General features: G+C 38.9%; 1 protein-coding gene across 14 annotated transcripts in view; it reads right to left on the bottom strand.

The window, feature by feature from the left end:
- The window catches only part of cep164 (centrosomal protein 164), a 215,000-nt gene that overhangs the window by 129,474 nt on the left and 67,769 nt on the right, over positions 1 to 17,757 (bottom strand). The window contains exon 4 of one of the 14 annotated variants that reach the window (XM_087976372.1): positions 16,514 to 16,665. The exons of the other annotated variants lie outside the window; for them this stretch is intronic. The gene's annotated coding sequence lies outside the window, so the exon portion shown is untranslated. The remainder of the gene's footprint in view (positions 1 to 16,513; positions 16,666 to 17,757) is intronic. 14 annotated transcript variants of the gene reach the window in all.

Below are 17,757 nucleotides of genomic sequence, written 5' to 3'. Positions count from 1 at the left end.
AAAATAATTCATAGAAATCATAAAAGTTTGTGACACAGAAGGGAGCTATTTGGTGCATTATGCCTGTGCCAGTGGATGAGAAGACACCCAAGTCTTATGCCACCTTCTTGCATTAGGTCGATAACACTAAAAGTCACAATTCTTCACCTGACATCTCAATTAGGTCACTCCTTAGTCTCCTAAGTATGAAAGAAAACCCAAGCTTATTCAATCTTTCCTTTCAGCTAAATCTTCCAGTCCTAGCAACATTCTTGCAAACTTCCTCTGTATCCTCGAGTACAAGCACATCTTTTCTTTAATATGGTGACCAGAACTATAAGCAACACTAAGAAATAGTCTAACCAGTGTTGTATATACACTTCTAACATAACATGTTTGTTCTTATTTTTATTGCCTTGGTTAGTATAGGAAATCAGTTTGTAACTTTTTATATTCAATAAGTTTCTCTCCCTGAAGGCATTGATTCTTATAAAATTGACAAGCAGAGAAAAAATCATGCTGGACTATCAAGCCTGCCCCATTCCTTGATGGCCAGGATTATTTTAATATATTTCAACAGGCACCAAATGTCTTAGATTTTTCTACTTAAGCTTTCAGAATAACAGCCATAGATGAGAGATCATTCAGCTCATCAGATATTGAAATTTACATCTCTACAGCCATCTTGAAAGATTTGGGAATTTGTCTCCAATTCCTGACCCAGAATTCCAAACAGAAGTTTCATGACATTAGCTCAAATCTGCCTCTTATAATTTGTTCCCTTTGTACAACTGCAACTGTTTCTATCTCATTTAAATCTTACACACAGACAAAGGGATTTCAAGTACAAGTTGAGCAAGAAAATGCCAGAAAAATATTCACCATAGCCAAGCTGGCCCATGCCTTCCCCAATCTCTACACAAATGTAAAAAGGGTCAGTGTGCATCAGATAGGCATTGGCTAATTTTTCACTATTGTCATTTAACCTAATCTGAATACATGTGCTCACCAAGATGTCTCTGGAGCATCCTGGATTACTTGGTTTATTGGTACACTAGGCATTGTTTTTATCCACTAGCAAGAGTATCAGGGGAGCTTTAAGACTAGAAATTATTGGTCACAACAACAGCTGAAAAATACCTAATGTACTTGCATGACATTGCACAGCATTTCATAGTCCATAAAGGTATTCATCTGTTTAAGGTCGTGGATTGAGCAAGGTAATTAATTATGGTTTTGCTAACAGTGATTTTTAATTTCTAGTCCCATTGTTGGGTTTACAATAAATCACTCAAATTTTGCTTTTATAGTTTATGACTGGGATTCTCCAGTGAGATTAGCTCCTTGGATTCATTCCTTATTACTCAGTACTTCCTATATATTGTGCAACATTAAATTCTGTCTTTGCATTGCCATGTTCCAGTATATTAAGAACTTACGGCCAATAAAATCTTGATGATGGGCTATTGAAGAGACCACAGAGGATCAAATGTCCTTTGATACTTTGAGCTGTAAACAATCCTGAATCTGAAGCAATACCTAATTAAATACAGACATTCACAGCCATCCGGGAAATTCTTTGCTAAGACTGAAACATCTTCAAAACAGTTATGGAATATAACCCAACCTATCTCTATTTCATAAGAGAAAAACAAATTAAACATCAAAAGTCAACAAGTGTAAGATGAATGTGAATGGATCCCATCAATGCCCCATTGCATTATGAAAATCCCCTATCCCTCATTATGTCCCAAACTTCTCAGGTACTAAACACAACACACAGGATATATAATCAACACACCACCCTTTCTATGGAAAAAGGACTTTTGACTTGTGAGAAAGCCGTTATGTTTCCTTTTTGAAAACAGCAAGAAGCTGTAGAAAAGAAAACTATCAAAATAGATCTAAGTTATCCAGATAGTCAAGATAATAAACAGCAAATACCCTGCAAATGGGAAAACCTGTTTCAACATTGTGAAATAATCTCCTGAAAATTCCACTGTAGGAAACCTTAAATGCAATTCATTGCCTTCATCTGTCCTGTCGTGAAAAAGACAGATAATTAGAAGTTTAATCACATCATCTTATTGGATGTGAGCCTCTGAGACAGACATGTAATTGAGATTTATCTTTAAAATACAGATTAGGAGTTTGATGATAAATGAACTTCTTTACTTTAAAACTCACAAAATATTTGCTACTGTGACATGATGATACTAAATATGGACGGCTAATTTTTAAATCCCATAGATCTCTAGCTCAAAAGTGTTGGACTTTGGTTTGAGAGAGAAGAGTCAAAAATGAACATTTTAATATTGCTTCTTTAAAGTAGCCAAGCTTAACAGGAAATTACAAGGGAATGTCTAAATAACATGGCTGAATCTGTTCATCATACCCTGAAAAGACTATCTAAGGGTAATTAATTAATCCAAGGGTGGGCATGGGCATTCAAATTCACCATCTGGAATCTACAATGTGACCTTTAAATGTCACGGTGGACAAGACTTCACAACAATTACCGGAACAAAGGCCATCTTCCAAATTCATTCCACAAAGGGGAGGACGGAAACACCTCTATCAATATTGACGGGTAATTTTGGACCGCTGATCTTGGACCATTGAAACACATGGTTAAAAATAAATGATCACCGTTGTGGACGCCGAGTCTTCACAAAAAAAACCCTCCAAGGAAAGCAATGATAAGAAGCTTGTGAGTTTGTTGCAGAATCTAGGAACATCCAATAAAATATTGAAGAAAGCCTCCTCACACAATGCAAAGGCATTTCCTTCACTCTACAATTTCTCAAGCTGAAACTCTGTCTTTGTTACAAGTTGGTATACACTTATACTGAGAACTTAAAAACAAAAAGGAACTCCAAGGATCATAGCATCCACTCTGGAAAAAGGACTGACTGTAATTTTAAAAGACTCTCCCAAAGAATAAGCCACAACCTCTTCCGGAACTTCAAGATCAGCATCAAAATGCATTATTCCTTCACCCAAGAACTGCAGTTTTTTCAGTTATACTCCTTCTACCCTGTATTTTGTTCTATTTGCTTAGACAAATGTGTGTGCGAGTGTGTGTATGCGTGCGAGAGAGACACACACTATGTCACAGAATTCAGGACAAGCTTTTACGTTTTTAAAAAATGTGATATTTTACCTCAGTGAGTTTACAATACTTAAAATTCATAATTTTGATTAATTTGGCAATCTGCTTGTTTCTTCACTTTAATGCATGTTCGAGTACAGACTGAATGGAGAATAAAACATCTGTTTAAAAATTTAAAACCTAATTATGTTAAACTTGGGAGTAACTAAAAGGGAAGAATTTATTCATCCCTCTGGACTTGGCTGCAACAGTTGGAATTATTTACAGAAATTGGGACACTCACTCTGGGAGAAAGAAGACCTACATGTAAACATACTGGACACAGGCACTAAAATGAACACCTACATTCTGATCCTGACAGTATTTATAAAATCTGAGAATGATAATTTTTTGTAAAGTAAAGGTATTAAGGGATCTGAGCCAAAGACAGGCATATGGAGTTGGACCATAGATCAGCCATGATCTCATTGAATGCTTGAACAGGCTTAAAGAGCTTGATGGCCTCCTCCTGTTCCTATGTTCTTATAATTACAAGTTCAAAAGGATTAGAGTACAATGACATCTGTATATATGACATGTACTTATTAACATAGGTTGAGGTTCCAGCTCTAGTTTGATTCATCTGGCCTCAGTAGAAATGGAAAAGAAGTCCTGCATTCTGACTACAAGTGCATTTCTCTAACTCGTTCTCTTGATTATTCATGAAACTTATCCCCTTTTAAAATATTAAGCACTAACTTATATGATCTAATTTAGTTAATGAACATTTTGTAACCCAACAGATTCATAAATAAGAATCCATGAATTGCCACCCTAGTGAGATCTTGATATAAATTAGTTAAAATATATGCCACAATTTTGAGAGTTAGCTTCCTCCGATATGCAAGATCTAAACAGCAATTCATTGCTTTAAAAAGAATGTGCCTATGGTTTTGAATTTAAGATGACATTAAATCTTTAAGTGAAACTGCATTTGCAGAATAGTCCTCAAATTTAGACTTTGGGTCAGGCAAAGCACTGGTGAAAAGTTGGCAACTTCAAAGCTTCAGTACAAAAATGAAGAATTACGAGATCAAGGATATCATTGGTCAAATATGAAATAAAGGTTCCCATTTGCTACCACAAAGTCAGGGAACCATCCAGATAGTAAATATATTTGTGGCTCTCTCTAAATGAGATTGTCAATGGTGAACTGGGATTGAACCTACCCATTTGATACAAGAGTCTTGTTGAATACTGGAACAGACTTCAACCCATTAATCTGACTGAATTTAAATTCAAAAACAGAGTTAAAACACTTCAACCTTATTTGTAATACCGATGGAGCAATGGATTTTAATTAACCAACTGTGGTACCTTATTTTGGAAAAAATTTGAGTTACATTAATTGAGAAATGCTTTAATTGATGAGTGATGTAATAGTCAATGCTGAGTTATCCAAATGTGGTATGAAGATTTGCTCAGGAAGTATTAGTAATTAAAAGCAGGCTTATTTAATATTACATATGCCTAGTGTGGATATAGCTACTTCAATAAATCACACAAGTGGAAGAATGCATGCACACCAACAATCAAAAACACAATGCTGATATCATAGTCACATTTTAAGCAGCGGGAGGTAAAATTAGTCTCTACCACTATGTTCCCTTGATCCCAGATACATTTAAAAAGAACTAGTCTGCTTTCATATTGCTTAAAGGTCTGCCCTCTGTATCACGGAATAGAGACTGTGAAGAGTCAAATGAAAGGTTTATTGGTTATTGTAAATAGAATTAAATTAATCAATTATGTAAATATCTGATTCCATTCAGAGTACAAACACTTTAATTCTTCAGCTACAAAGACATTTGATATAAATTCCATTCGTACACATGGGCATAGCAACAGTTAACTGATAGTAAATGTGTCACTGCTAAACATAAGGCATATCAAACATGTCAACTTTATCTGTGGTGTTTGCTGTAAAGCTTATGTAATGAAACCAAATTCTTACTGCTGATACGTTAGTTCAAATTAAATTCACTTTACTACAAACACATCATTCTACTTCTGCTGTCAAATGACAGCAGTTTATAGCAAGCAGCACAAAAGCATCTTGTGATGTGAGTGAATACAAGTGTGTAATTTAAAGAAAAACTCAAAACTAAGCAGTGAAGACAATTATTTTGTGGAAAATTATAGCAGATCCTCATATAAAAAATGCATGGGAAGGCAGGCTGGAACATATAGTGTTTGGGGGTGAAAGGAATAGATGAAGAAGGATCTCCTCACACTTTATCGTAAACTCTCAATCGGCTCAGTGTCCCAAATTGCTGTGCAAAGCAGTAAGGTATTATTAGGCATACTGCATCAAGCTTTGTGGTGCACCATTTATGAAGCAACACAGCTAGTCAGTTTCAGTGCCTAGACCAGGGAGATTAATGCTGTCTGATGATGCTGCACTAATGAAGCCTAATCAAGCTGAAATTTTAATTTATGCTGATAATACAGATAATTTTCCACCACTGAAAATGTTTTCTAAAGACAAGATTCTGATTATTTTATTTCAACACTCTCACAATGATTAAGGAGCACAATAAATATTTTTTAAAAATTAATAAACATTTCTCCACCACATAATTAAGACAATATAGATTTGTATGAGCTGGCATAAGGATTTTACAGCAAGGCTGATTTTAAATATCAATTTTGGCAGAGATCAGTATACTAGGTTAATCCTCAATTCTATTCCCAAACTCCAGGTTTACAGACAAGAATTCTGTCTATTTGTAGGATTGAGTTCAAAGGAGAATTAAAAAAGTAATCTATGCATAGCATCATCTGACTGCATCTGTAAAGCATTCAGAGGCACTTTAATTGCTGCGATATTGAGTATTGATGGAGGGAAACAAAAACTGGACATGACTCCTTAATCCAGAATTATTTCCTAAAACAAACATTTCTTGAATAGAAGCTCAGTTTCTTATTGCACTGTTGGATCCTGTATCTGAGCACTCAGTAGAACCACAATTGCTACTCTTTATCCTCTTTATAATACTGCAAATTCAAAGATCTTATTTCTCAAAACACTCTTCCTCTTTCAGTTTCACTTGATGAATCACCCACTGTTAAGACTAAGCCATACAGACCAGGAAACTCTGAAAACCACACTAAACGAAAGCAAAGGCTCCAAAAGGCTGCTACAGTTGACCTTGCTTCTCCAACACAGGAGAGATTTAAATTAAAGCAGAAATATCAGCTCATTACTTCTATCAACTGGAGATCCTGATAAGTTTATTTATAAAGGTGGCAGTCTTGCACCTTATTATCTCCACAAAACCGACCTCCAACTATTTCTGTTCACTGCTTCCAAGCACATGTAAAGTCACTTCTGAACTGAAACCTCCAACGTTTTTCTGTATCAGATTTGTTTAGCCAAAGCTTGGGTTAGTAATAACCTTAACATTTCAACCTGATAAGTGGGAAATTGGCTACTGAAAAATATATAGAAAGTTCACCTAATGTTTCTGAAGACAGAAAATTACCACCTTGCACTATCAAACACAAGCCAAATCCTCCAGATTTATTTACAAATAAAAATAAAAGGATCATATGATTGATAATACGCTAACAGCACAGCATATATATTTTGCATAAACTGGCTTAACCATTTAAAAGTGTATCCACAGCTGTTATAACGTATGTAGAAACAAAGACCTGGCAATTGGATAATACGACCCAATATGTTGGAGTTGGTAGTCTCAGGCACTGGGTCAGCAATCTTCAAAGGGACCCATCAGTCATGAATGCTGTCATCACAAGATTTTTTTAAAAATTACCTTATTTTGCAAGCAGAAGTGGCTGTCCCAGATTCACATTAAACTTGTGAATCAGTGCAGGCCACTGCTTACATCCTATCTGTTCTTGATGATTTGACAATTTTAGGAGCAGCCAGTCTCTCTCATACCACCTTGTTATCTGTGTGTGGCTCAACTACCTTCTCTTTCATGACTAAGGATTCTGCTCAAGAACTAAAGGCAAATGCAAAATGCTCATTTAGTGTGTCAGCCACACTTCACCATTTTTGGTCACTAATCAGCTCTATTCCTCCTTTTGCTACTGATTTACTACTAAAAGCCTACTCTTGAATTTTGCTTCATGTGAGCTTGAACCCCCAATGTTGGTAGCTATGCTTTCAACTACTTGGGCTTTAAACTCTTAACTTCCATCCATGAACCTCTTTAGCTCTCTCGAAAACAGATTATCTTTGACAAAAATTTCAATCCTTTAATAAAATTGGGCAGCACGGTGGCACAGTGGTTAGCACTGTTGCCTCACAGCGCCAGAGACCCGGGTTCAATTCCCGCCTCAGGCGACTGACTGCGTGGAGTTTGCACGTTCTCCCCGTGTCTGCGTGGGTTTCCTCCAGGTGCTCCGGTTTCCTCCCACAGTCCAAAGATGTGCAGGGTCAGGTGAATTGGCCATACTAAATTGCCAGTAGTGTTCGGTAAGGGGTAAATGTAGGGGTATGGGTGGGTTCGCTTCGGCGGGTCGGTGTGGACTTGTTGGCCCGAAGGGCCTGTTTCCACACTGTAATGTAATCTGTAATCTGTAATGTAATCTGTAAAAAAAATTCTCCTGTATTCTCTTTTGAGTATGTCAATTTTGTCTGATTACATTTCTGTAGGATTTTTTTCCGATATTAGAAAGCATTATATAATTACAAAGTTTTTGTTGTATTGTTATGATCAGTTATGTACTAATTTCACTAAATTAAGGAACTATTGAATAGACAAAACTGGGGGATGCAATTTTAAACTTGAATTTACCCCATGTAAATCATGTAAAACAAAGTCAATTCCTATTTCTATTGTAAACAGGATTGAGCTCAGTTGTAATGCTGTTCCCTCCCTACCACTAACATGATTGAATAGCTTGCCAACATTCATTGTCAAAGCTTTCACATGAGTGATGACTGTGGGCTGGGGATGGAGGGAGAGAAAAAAAAGACGACTGGAAAGTCACTGCGGGCCTTTTGTCATATTTCCCTTTTTTTCAGACAGACCAGGGACAAGGCACCAGTTCATCCTCTCAGCAGACGACAAGACATCATCCGAAACAGGGCATATATATTAAGTGTCACAAAATATATGTATGGCTCAAGATGTACCAGTATGTTTCATGAACATCAAATGTAGTGGTTCTACTGAATGTTCCAACTTAATATGGAATATGAAACAATGATGCAAACATATGGTTTAAGTCAATTTAGACACTCGCATCCTCTCTCCCTCCCCTGCTTTAGTACCAGAACCACAGTGAAGTGTTGCTAATAAATTAAACCAACAACATGAATGCAGAATAGGAAATCTATGGCTTTCTCACTGTAATTGCAGAGAGCCTACCTTAATTAAGCAATCATGGTGAGTCTGCAAGAGACACAAAAAATTCAACAAGAATTACATTTGCTCATCACAATCCTTTCAGGAGGGTTATGAAATTATCTGTTTTTGAATGGATAAAATTAATAATATTTCACCAAGAACCAATCCTACTATAATACCCATTACAGCATTCTAAACTCACATCGCATTCACTTACTAATTCCATTCAAGCAGGTGACCACCTTGAAAAAAATGTTAAAAATCAGAACCCGTGTTGAAACTCTGAATTGCCCAGGACATCGCATAACAAAATACACTATTTAAATTCTGGGAAAGGGTCAGCAGGTGAGACATTAATACATGCTCTTTCTTCGAAGATGCTAACTGATGTGCTGCATATTTGCAATGATTTCTCCTTTAGATCCCCAGCAACTATTATATGACTGTTTCAGACTTGTCTAAATACTCTTGCACACTAGCTGGCCATTTGGACTTCATTCGTAAGCATTGAGGGTGGCAATGGCACAGAATGGACTTTGGGCTGGTGATTTCAATGGCCATCACCAAGAATGGCTTGGCAGTAACATTACAGATCGAGCTTGTCGCAATCTAAAGGACATAGCTGCTAGTGGTGGTGAGGTGGAGGCAGCAGGTGGTGAGAGAACTAGTGAGAGGGAAGCACATACTTGACCTTATCTTTACCAATCTGCTGGCTGCAGATTCATCTGTCCATGAAAATGGCATCACGTTCTGCACAACATCATCGGTCAAAGGGCCCATTCCTGTGCTGTATTGTTCAATGTTCTAATATCAGTAGGTGACTACTGCATGGTCCTTGTGGAGACATTGAGAATACCCTTCATCATGTTGTGTGGCATTACCATAGTGCTAAATGGGACAGGAATCGAACAGATCCAGCAACTCAAGACTGTGCATCCATGATGGAATTGCATGTATCAACGCACAGGGTGGCACAGAGGCTCAGTGGCTACCTCGCATTGCCACCTCACAGCCCCAGGAATCCGGATTCAATTCCAGCCTTGGGCAACTGTCTGCGTGGCGCTTACACGTTCTCCCCATATCTTTGTGGGTTCCCTCCAGTTTTTTTCTGGTTTCCTCCCACAGTCCAAAAATGTGCAGGTTAGATGGATTGAACATGCTAAATGGGCCCACAGTGTCCTGGAAAGTGCAAGCTAGGCGGATTAGCCATGGGAAATGCAGGGTCAGGGTCTCGGTGTGATGGTCTTCAGCAGTTTGGTGCACACTTTATGGGTCAAATGGCCTCTTTCTGCACTGTAGGGATTCTATGATTCAATGATTCTGAGAGGCGCTATAGGCGATCAACAGCACAGAATTCTACTCCAACCCAATCTGCAACCTCATGGTCCAAGATATTCCCCACTCGACCACTGCCATCAAGCCAGGGGATCAACGCTGGTTTAATGGGAAGTGCAGGAAGACATGCTACAAGTGAGGTGACAACCTGGTGAAGTTACCAAACAGGATTATTTGTGTACCAAACAGCATTAGCAGCAACTGGAAACCTTGGGTGAACCGGGAAATCCACTCCCTACTGAAGACCAGACGTGCAGCATTCAAGTCGGACAACCCAGACCTATACAGAAAATCCAGATATGACCTCTGCAAAACCATCAGAAATGTCAAGAGGCAGTACTGGACCAAGTTAGAGGCCTAAACCAACTATACAGATTCCCGCTGCCTGTGACATAACAGGATAGAAAGTCAAGCAGAGCAAGATAGTGAACATTCCTCCATGATGCACTCAATGCTTTCTATCTGCCCCCCGACAATCCCAAATGCACCTGTTCCCTCCGCTACCACTGCAGATGTCAAATCGGTCTTCCTGGGAGTCAACTCATGGAAAGCAATAGGCCCAGAGAGAATCCCCAGCCATGCACTTAGATCCTGTGTGGATTAGCTGGCGGAGGTATGCGTTGACATGAAGGCTGGTCCGCTCAGCAACAGCCACATCAAATGAGTAAATAAATAAACAAAATGAATGGGTATGGAAGATTATTTGGAATAGTCATGGTCATTTCTCCTCAGAATTCTTGAATCTGAAAATCAAAATGGAATGTAGTGATCTTTTGCAAAGAAACACTAAAGGATTGTTCATCCTCAATTTCCATGCTTGGGTTAAGTGTCATGCCACTATGAATGGCATCTTGAATTGGTGCCTGATTACATTATCATATGAATAGAACAGCAAGAAACCACACCCTCCTGCTTACAAACAATTAAGCTGATGAATAGGGTCATCTGTAGCCCTGTTAACGTGTAACTGCATTAACCAACACACCCTTTTGCTCATTTTGTAACCCAAAAATGGAATTTCTTTTTATTTTATTTTCAGACAGACACAATATGCTTTGGCATTATAATAAAAGATCTTTGCAGGGTCAAAAGCTACATTTGACAAACGAGCAAATTATTATATTACCAAAATTCATGTGTTATTTCGCTTGCTGCTTTTCAGAAAAAAAACTCCGATTTTGCAGGTAGCAGTAAACAATTGGTTCTTGCTAGTGAATTTTGGTAATATAATAATTTGCTCGTTTGTCAAATGTAGCTTTTGACCCTGCAAAGATCTTTTATGAAAATGCCAAAGCATATTGTGTCTGTCTGAAAATAAAATAAAAAGAAATTCCATTTTTGGGTTACAAAATGAGCAAAAGGGTGTGTTGGTTAATGCAGTTACACGTTAACAGTTGGTTAACAGTTGGTTAAGGCAGTTACACGTTCATTCTCCCAATTCCTTCGACTCCGCCGCATCTGCTCCCAGGAGGACCAGTTCCAAAAACGCACAACCCAGATGGCCTCCTTCTTCAAGGACCGCAATTTCCCCCCCGACGTGGTCGACGATGCCCTCCACCGCATCTCTTCCACTTCCCGTTCCTCCGCCCTTGAGCCCCGCCCCTCCAACCGCCACCAGGACTGAACCCCACTGGTCCTCACCTACCACCCCACCAATCTCCATGTACAGCGCATCATCCGCCGTCATTTCCGCCACCTCCAAACGGACCCCACCACCAAGGATATATTTCCCTCCCCGCCCCTATCAGCATTCCGTAAAGACCACTCCCTCCGTGACTCCCTCGTCAGATCCACACCCCCCACCAACCCAACCTCCACTCCCGGCACCTTCCCCTGCAACCGCAGGAGGTGCAAGACTTGCGCCCACACCTCCCCCCTCACCTCCCTCCAAGGCCCCAAAGGAAACTTCCATATCCGCCACAGATTCACCTGCACCTCCACACATATCATCTATTGCATCCTCTGCACCCGATGTGGCCTCCTCTATATTGGGGAGACAGGCCGGCTACTTGCGGAGCGTTTCAGAGAACACCTCTGGGACACCCGGACCAACCAACCCAACCACCCTGTAGCTCAACATTTCAATTCCCCCTCCCACTCCCCCAAGGATATGCAGGTCTTTGGACTCCTCCATCGTCAGACCACAACAAAACGACGGTTGGAGGAAGAACGCCTCATCTTCCGGCTAGGAACCCTCCAACCACAAGGGATGAACTCAGATTTCACCAGTTTCCTCATTTCCCCTCCCCCCACCCTGTCTCAGTCAAATCCATCAAATTCAGCACCGCCTTCCTAACCTGAGATCTTCTTCCCGACCTCTCCGCCCCCACCCCAGTCTGACCTATCACCCTCACCTTGACCTCTTTCCACCTATCACATTTCCGACGCCCCTCTCCCAAGTCCCTCCTCCCTACCTTTTATCTTAGCCTGCTGGACAAACTTTCCCCATTCCTGAAGAAGGGCTTATGCCCGAAACGTCGATTCTCCTGTTCCCTGGATGCTGCATGACCTGCTGCGCTTTTCCAGCAACACATTTCCAGCTCTTGCTAGTCATTACACTTGCAATTGGTAACAGACCTTTTATGGCCATTCACAGATGTCCTTTGTAGTAATTAAAAGTTAAAACAGAATGGCACATCTTTTGGGGATTCAGGATTTATGCTGAACAGGGTCAAAGTTTACACAGACAAAACAGAAATTGCTGGAAAAGCTGAGAACTGTTCTGAGGAAGGGTCACTTAACCAAAACATTGACTCTGAATTCTCTCCACAGATGTTGCCAGACCTGATGAGCTTTTCCAGCAATTTCTGTTTCTGATTTATGGCATCCACAGTTTTATTTGTTTTTTTACAAAATTTACACACCTAGAAACAAAGACAGGACCAACTGGGGCTAAATGCTACCAGTCTTTCTACCTCTAACGTTTCGGACAGAGAGAGATATTTTGTGGAGACAAATTTTAATATAATTTATTTTAGAACTTCAATTTTGAGCTTGGGAAGCACAGTGGCTTAGTGGTTAGCACTGTTGACTCACAGCCCAGATTCGATTTGACCCTCGGGGGAACAAAGTTTTCTCGTGTCTGAGTGGGTTTCCTTCGGGTGCTTTGGTTTCCTCCCACAGTCTAAAGATGTGCAGGTTAGGTGGATTGGCCATGATAAATTGTCCATAGTGTTCGGGGATATGCTGACTAGGTGGATTACCCATGGGAAAATCAGGACTACTGGGATAGTGAGAGTCTGGTTGGGCTGCCCTTCAGAGGGTTGGTGTGAACTTGATGGGCTGAATGGCCTGCTTCCACAGTGCACAGATTCTATGATGTATCAATGGGTGACTTTCACAAGCGAACTGCATAAACTGGTGAACATTAGTCTTCAGTAAGAAGCATTAAATTGTGTTTTTTTGGGCTTAGGGAAAACATCTAGAACTTCAAGAAACTTTTTGCTTTTCCTTTTTATAGAAGTCTCTGTGGAAGCTCGATGTGTAAAACAAATGCTCCTGAAGAAAGGAAATTTCTTAGTACCCTTAAATAGATTAGCTCAGTGTAAGGAGCTTAATTTAAAAGCTCCAGTCCAAAAGTGTTTAGTTAAAATGAAAACCCAGAAGTGTTTATGTGAAGCTTATCCACAAATTTAATTCCTATCAAAATTGTACGTCTATTCATGCATGGTACTTTGACACTGTCCAATAACTTAAAAGGTCAGCACAGATTGGGGAGTTCCCAAATGAAACCTCTGCAGTTTGGTGTACGATGTATTGAATTTCATAATGTACTTTCCATAGTATTGTCCTCAGTCTTCCTAAACTTGTCAAAAAAATGACAATGACTCATAAGTACTCAATAAATCTTGGTTTTGATAAATATTATGCATGAAGTTAACAATCTGTTCAAACTATTCACAAGGGTCTAATTTCCTTGTCTTGTTTCTGTATGACAATACAAGTGTTAAGCCCATACCTCATTTCCTCTTTGGAAAAGAAATAACCCAGATGCTTCATTATTTCACTGATCCTAAGGCTCACTTTCAGGAAACAATGATGGTCATACCCAAAACTTAACAATTTGATTCAATCAACATAGAATAACAATGTTATACACAAAAGAACTGCATTTGAACAGAACTCAAATCCAAACTTATATGTGATATCTAAAACTCTCACCCCACTGATTACTTGCTCCCATATTAATACAGCCAATTCAAACCCAATTAACTCTTAGTTAATACATGCACTACTTATTTTCTCAATTTATTAGGTCTCAAGATTACCTTCAGATCATACTAGGTGATAACATACCACAAACGATGAGGGTTGACCTGCTCATTGTTTGTAGCATTTTCGCTCCCTAATTTCTGGACTCAGTTCCAAAAAAAGAGTGTAACAATGCTTAAAGTCATAATCTCTGTCTTGAATAGGACATCATTTTCCCAAGGCAGTAGGCTGCTCATCAACTGTAAGCAGCACCAATTAGCACAGTAAATGAGAAAGTAGAGGATGACGTGGATCATTGAGATTCCTCTTATGGTTGCACATTGATTCCTCTTATGGTCTAATATCAGTAGATTGCAGACCAACAGGTGGAAAAATATATTAAAATGGAAGAAAAATTGAAAAATAAATTCCCAGAAATGGAAAGGAAACTTCTGGTTCGCTGACTGCTTTTGATAACTCAATGCCTTTGGTGCTCTCTTGGTTCTGCTTCACTCATTTATCTCCCATAATAGTCACACATTCTTCAAAATGTTGAGTGCAATGGAAGCAAAGGCACAGGATAGAAGAACATAATGGTAACCCAGTCAAAAGAACACTTCATTTCTGATAGTATCATACAAGTGGCTTCAAAATTTACTTATTTCAATAATCTATAAAGAGATCACTGATTTTTAAAGTCAAGAGTGTGTTGCTGGAAAAGCACAGCAGGTCAGGCAGCATCCGAGGAGCAGGAGAATCAACGTTTTAGGCAAAAGTCCTGCATCAGGAAAATCTCTTCTCCAGAATCTCCAGTCCTCACTTTTACCTCACTGATTTTGAAAGTTAACAATGACACATCTATAACTACTTCCTCATGGAATAGATGTCTGAGCACAAAGCTATCACTGAATTAGCACTAAACTTGCAATCTCTCACCTAGAGGCAGTTCATTGGTAAGGGAAATATTTTACTGGTGTGAAAGTGATGCTGTTCTGAGAAAGGGCTGAGCACATGGCTAGAGCACAACATGGGAACATTGGATACTGCCATTTGGTACCCAAAATAGAAGGAAGGCGTTTCAGTCTTATGTTGACACTAATGTTGACAAACCCGCAAGCTTTCCCTGGCACTGCATGCATGCACAGCAACACAGTAAGTAAGACATTATTGTGTAGACCTGTGAAAATCAACCCCTCGCATGGCCATGCAAAGAATTTTAAATAAGTACCACGCATTTAAAAGGATAGGCTACATCAAAACAATTGAAGGGGACTTTTCTTCAATTGACTCAATATTTTTTAAGACATATCAGGAAGTACGCAAAAATAAAAATAACTGTTCAACAGTTACAAACACAGGGTTTGGACTCTCACTGTTCACTACCAATTCTAAACATAATCAGAAAATGAGAACTTCAAATCATGTGATTAATTACAGTACTGTATACAATGTACTTGCAATACCATAAACAATAGCATTGCAATCTTTGAGGGTCCATTTCTTATATTTCACATTTTTTTTCCCAATAAACCTGCTCAGAGGTATTATACAGCTCTCAAGCAGGTGGAAATAGAAGTCGGGCCTCCCAGCCCAGGGGAGGAATGCTACCACTGTGCCACAAGGGATGCCTGCATTTTTAGACTGCAAACACAATTTTGTTTTGGTATGTTCACTTTTCCATGACATGAACAAGATTTGGGAAGTTGACAAACTAACACTCGGAAGAACCTGTGTTTTAGTCTTGGTACTGCAGAGACAATTACTGTCTAACATTAGCCTAGCCTTTGCAGTACTTGGGAATACAAGCAGCCAAATGAGAGCACCAGATTTACACAGATTACTGGCATTCAAAATCTAGGGTAATTCAGAATGCTTAAAGGAGTCTAATGTTGAGTAATCTTTATTACACTGATCTTTAGTCAAATTACTGGATTTAGTTCAAATTTAGCCTGGCAATCCTATTGTGTAATCCCAGATTTATTTTACTGTTAATTGTGGCTATCAAATGGGCTAGGATTATTTTTAAAACATGAGAAATAACGATTGCAAACCCAAACACAAAAAGTTTCAACCTAATTCAAAAGAAGTGTAGAAGATCCAGCAATAATTAGGGGATGCTAGTCATTCGGTCACTTGGTTGGGGAAATATTTGCTTCTTAGTCACATGGTAAAGAATAAACTAGAAACAAAAACAAAATACAAGATGGCATCCCTCTTAAAGGTTTACATGGCCTATGTGATCATGGTAACTGCCAAAACGTAGCACTCTCCTGCCTTCAATCTGACATTAACTATTCATGGAGAGGATGTAATTGCACCTGTGGCTGCTTGTCATCTATGTCAGTTAATATCAGTGGAATTGAAATTTCTGTTAGTGCATAACTGAAGATCTTTGAACATAATCTGTCCAGTCCACAATTCTAGTAAAAGATATACAACGTTTATCTATATGCACATTTCCACATTTCCCAAATTCTTTGTTTAAAAATTTAACAATTCTAGACTATATATAGGCAGCAATTATCTTACTTACAGTTTCATCTGCCCTTCCATTACTCTCTGCCTGATGCTCCTCAGTTTTAAGATTCCAATTAGTGCTATTGCATGCCTCTTGATCAAAATTCACAATAGAATCTTCTTCCAAACCTCTTAATCCAGTTAGCACTGCTGCTCCAGAGGTTGGTCCTGTTTGAAGGCAGAACTGGGAGTTCAAAGAGGCTGCTTCTCCACACCCTGAACATTCAACTGTTTCATGCAGCTCATCTATATATCCTGCAACTCCAAGATCAACTCTAATAATTTCATCCTCACTATGTGAGGTGGCTAAAAGAATTGGATGAGGCTCATAATTATAAACATTTGAATGAAATCCATAATCAAAATCTTCACTTTGATTGTTACACAGATCAGGAGGTTGTCCTCCTTGTGTAATTTTCTGTGTGTTTTCAGGAAATTCTTTATTAACTTCTTGGTTTGCTTTTACTTTTTTGAGAATTTCCTGGTAAAATCTCTGATCCTCTGAATAAGAATCATCCTCATACTCCTGGCAGACTGAACTGTGAATCCAGCTGTTATAAGCAGTGGCACTTTTTTCTTTCAGGAATGCACGTGAAGATGACAAACTGTCAAAATCTTTTCCTGAATTGTTCAAGTTCGGCTTGTTAAAGAGGTTACGAAGATCACAATCTACAGCAGCTATGGTGACTTTTTTCTCTGATTTAAAATCCTTATCCTGTTCAAGAATATCATACATACTGTGGTCAGCTTTCTGTGACATATGATTTAAGGAACTTGAAATAAAAGAGTTTATATCAACTTTTTCAGTAACTAATTCTTCATTAACAAATTCACTCAAATTCAATCCAGGAATATTAATATTGTTCACTGTTTTCATCCTAATGCCTTCTGTTTCATGAAGCCTTTTCATGGTTAAGACCTTGCTTAGGCAGTCAACTGATTTAAGGTTGGTGTTTCCAGTTGCTAGATTCTCAAAACATTCGGCGGTTTGTCCATTTTGCATGACTTTGGTGTCTCGCAGCCAGGGCTCACTCATTACCCTATTAAATTTGTTTTGATCGGTTTGCACCTTAGTCATCCAGCATTCTTCAACACTGAATGTTGACATCTTTAAGTAGTCACTCTGCGGTGTAATGCAACATGAATTTTGTGTGTCACAAACTGGCAAGACAACAACCCCCTCAATATAGCCTGCTGGCAAGTTTTCATCAACTTGGTTTTCTTCTACAATACTCTGTGGTATCTCATCAATTGGTTGTT

This window comes from Chiloscyllium plagiosum, unplaced genomic scaffold (genome assembly GCF_037043375.1).
Source record: "Chiloscyllium plagiosum isolate Xiang-an unplaced genomic scaffold, Cpla_swu_hap1 HiC_scaffold_29, whole genome shotgun sequence".
In the NCBI taxonomy this organism is placed as follows: Eukaryota; Metazoa; Chordata; class Chondrichthyes; order Orectolobiformes; family Hemiscylliidae; genus Chiloscyllium; species Chiloscyllium plagiosum.
This window is presented reverse-complemented; position numbering and strand designations above follow the sequence as displayed.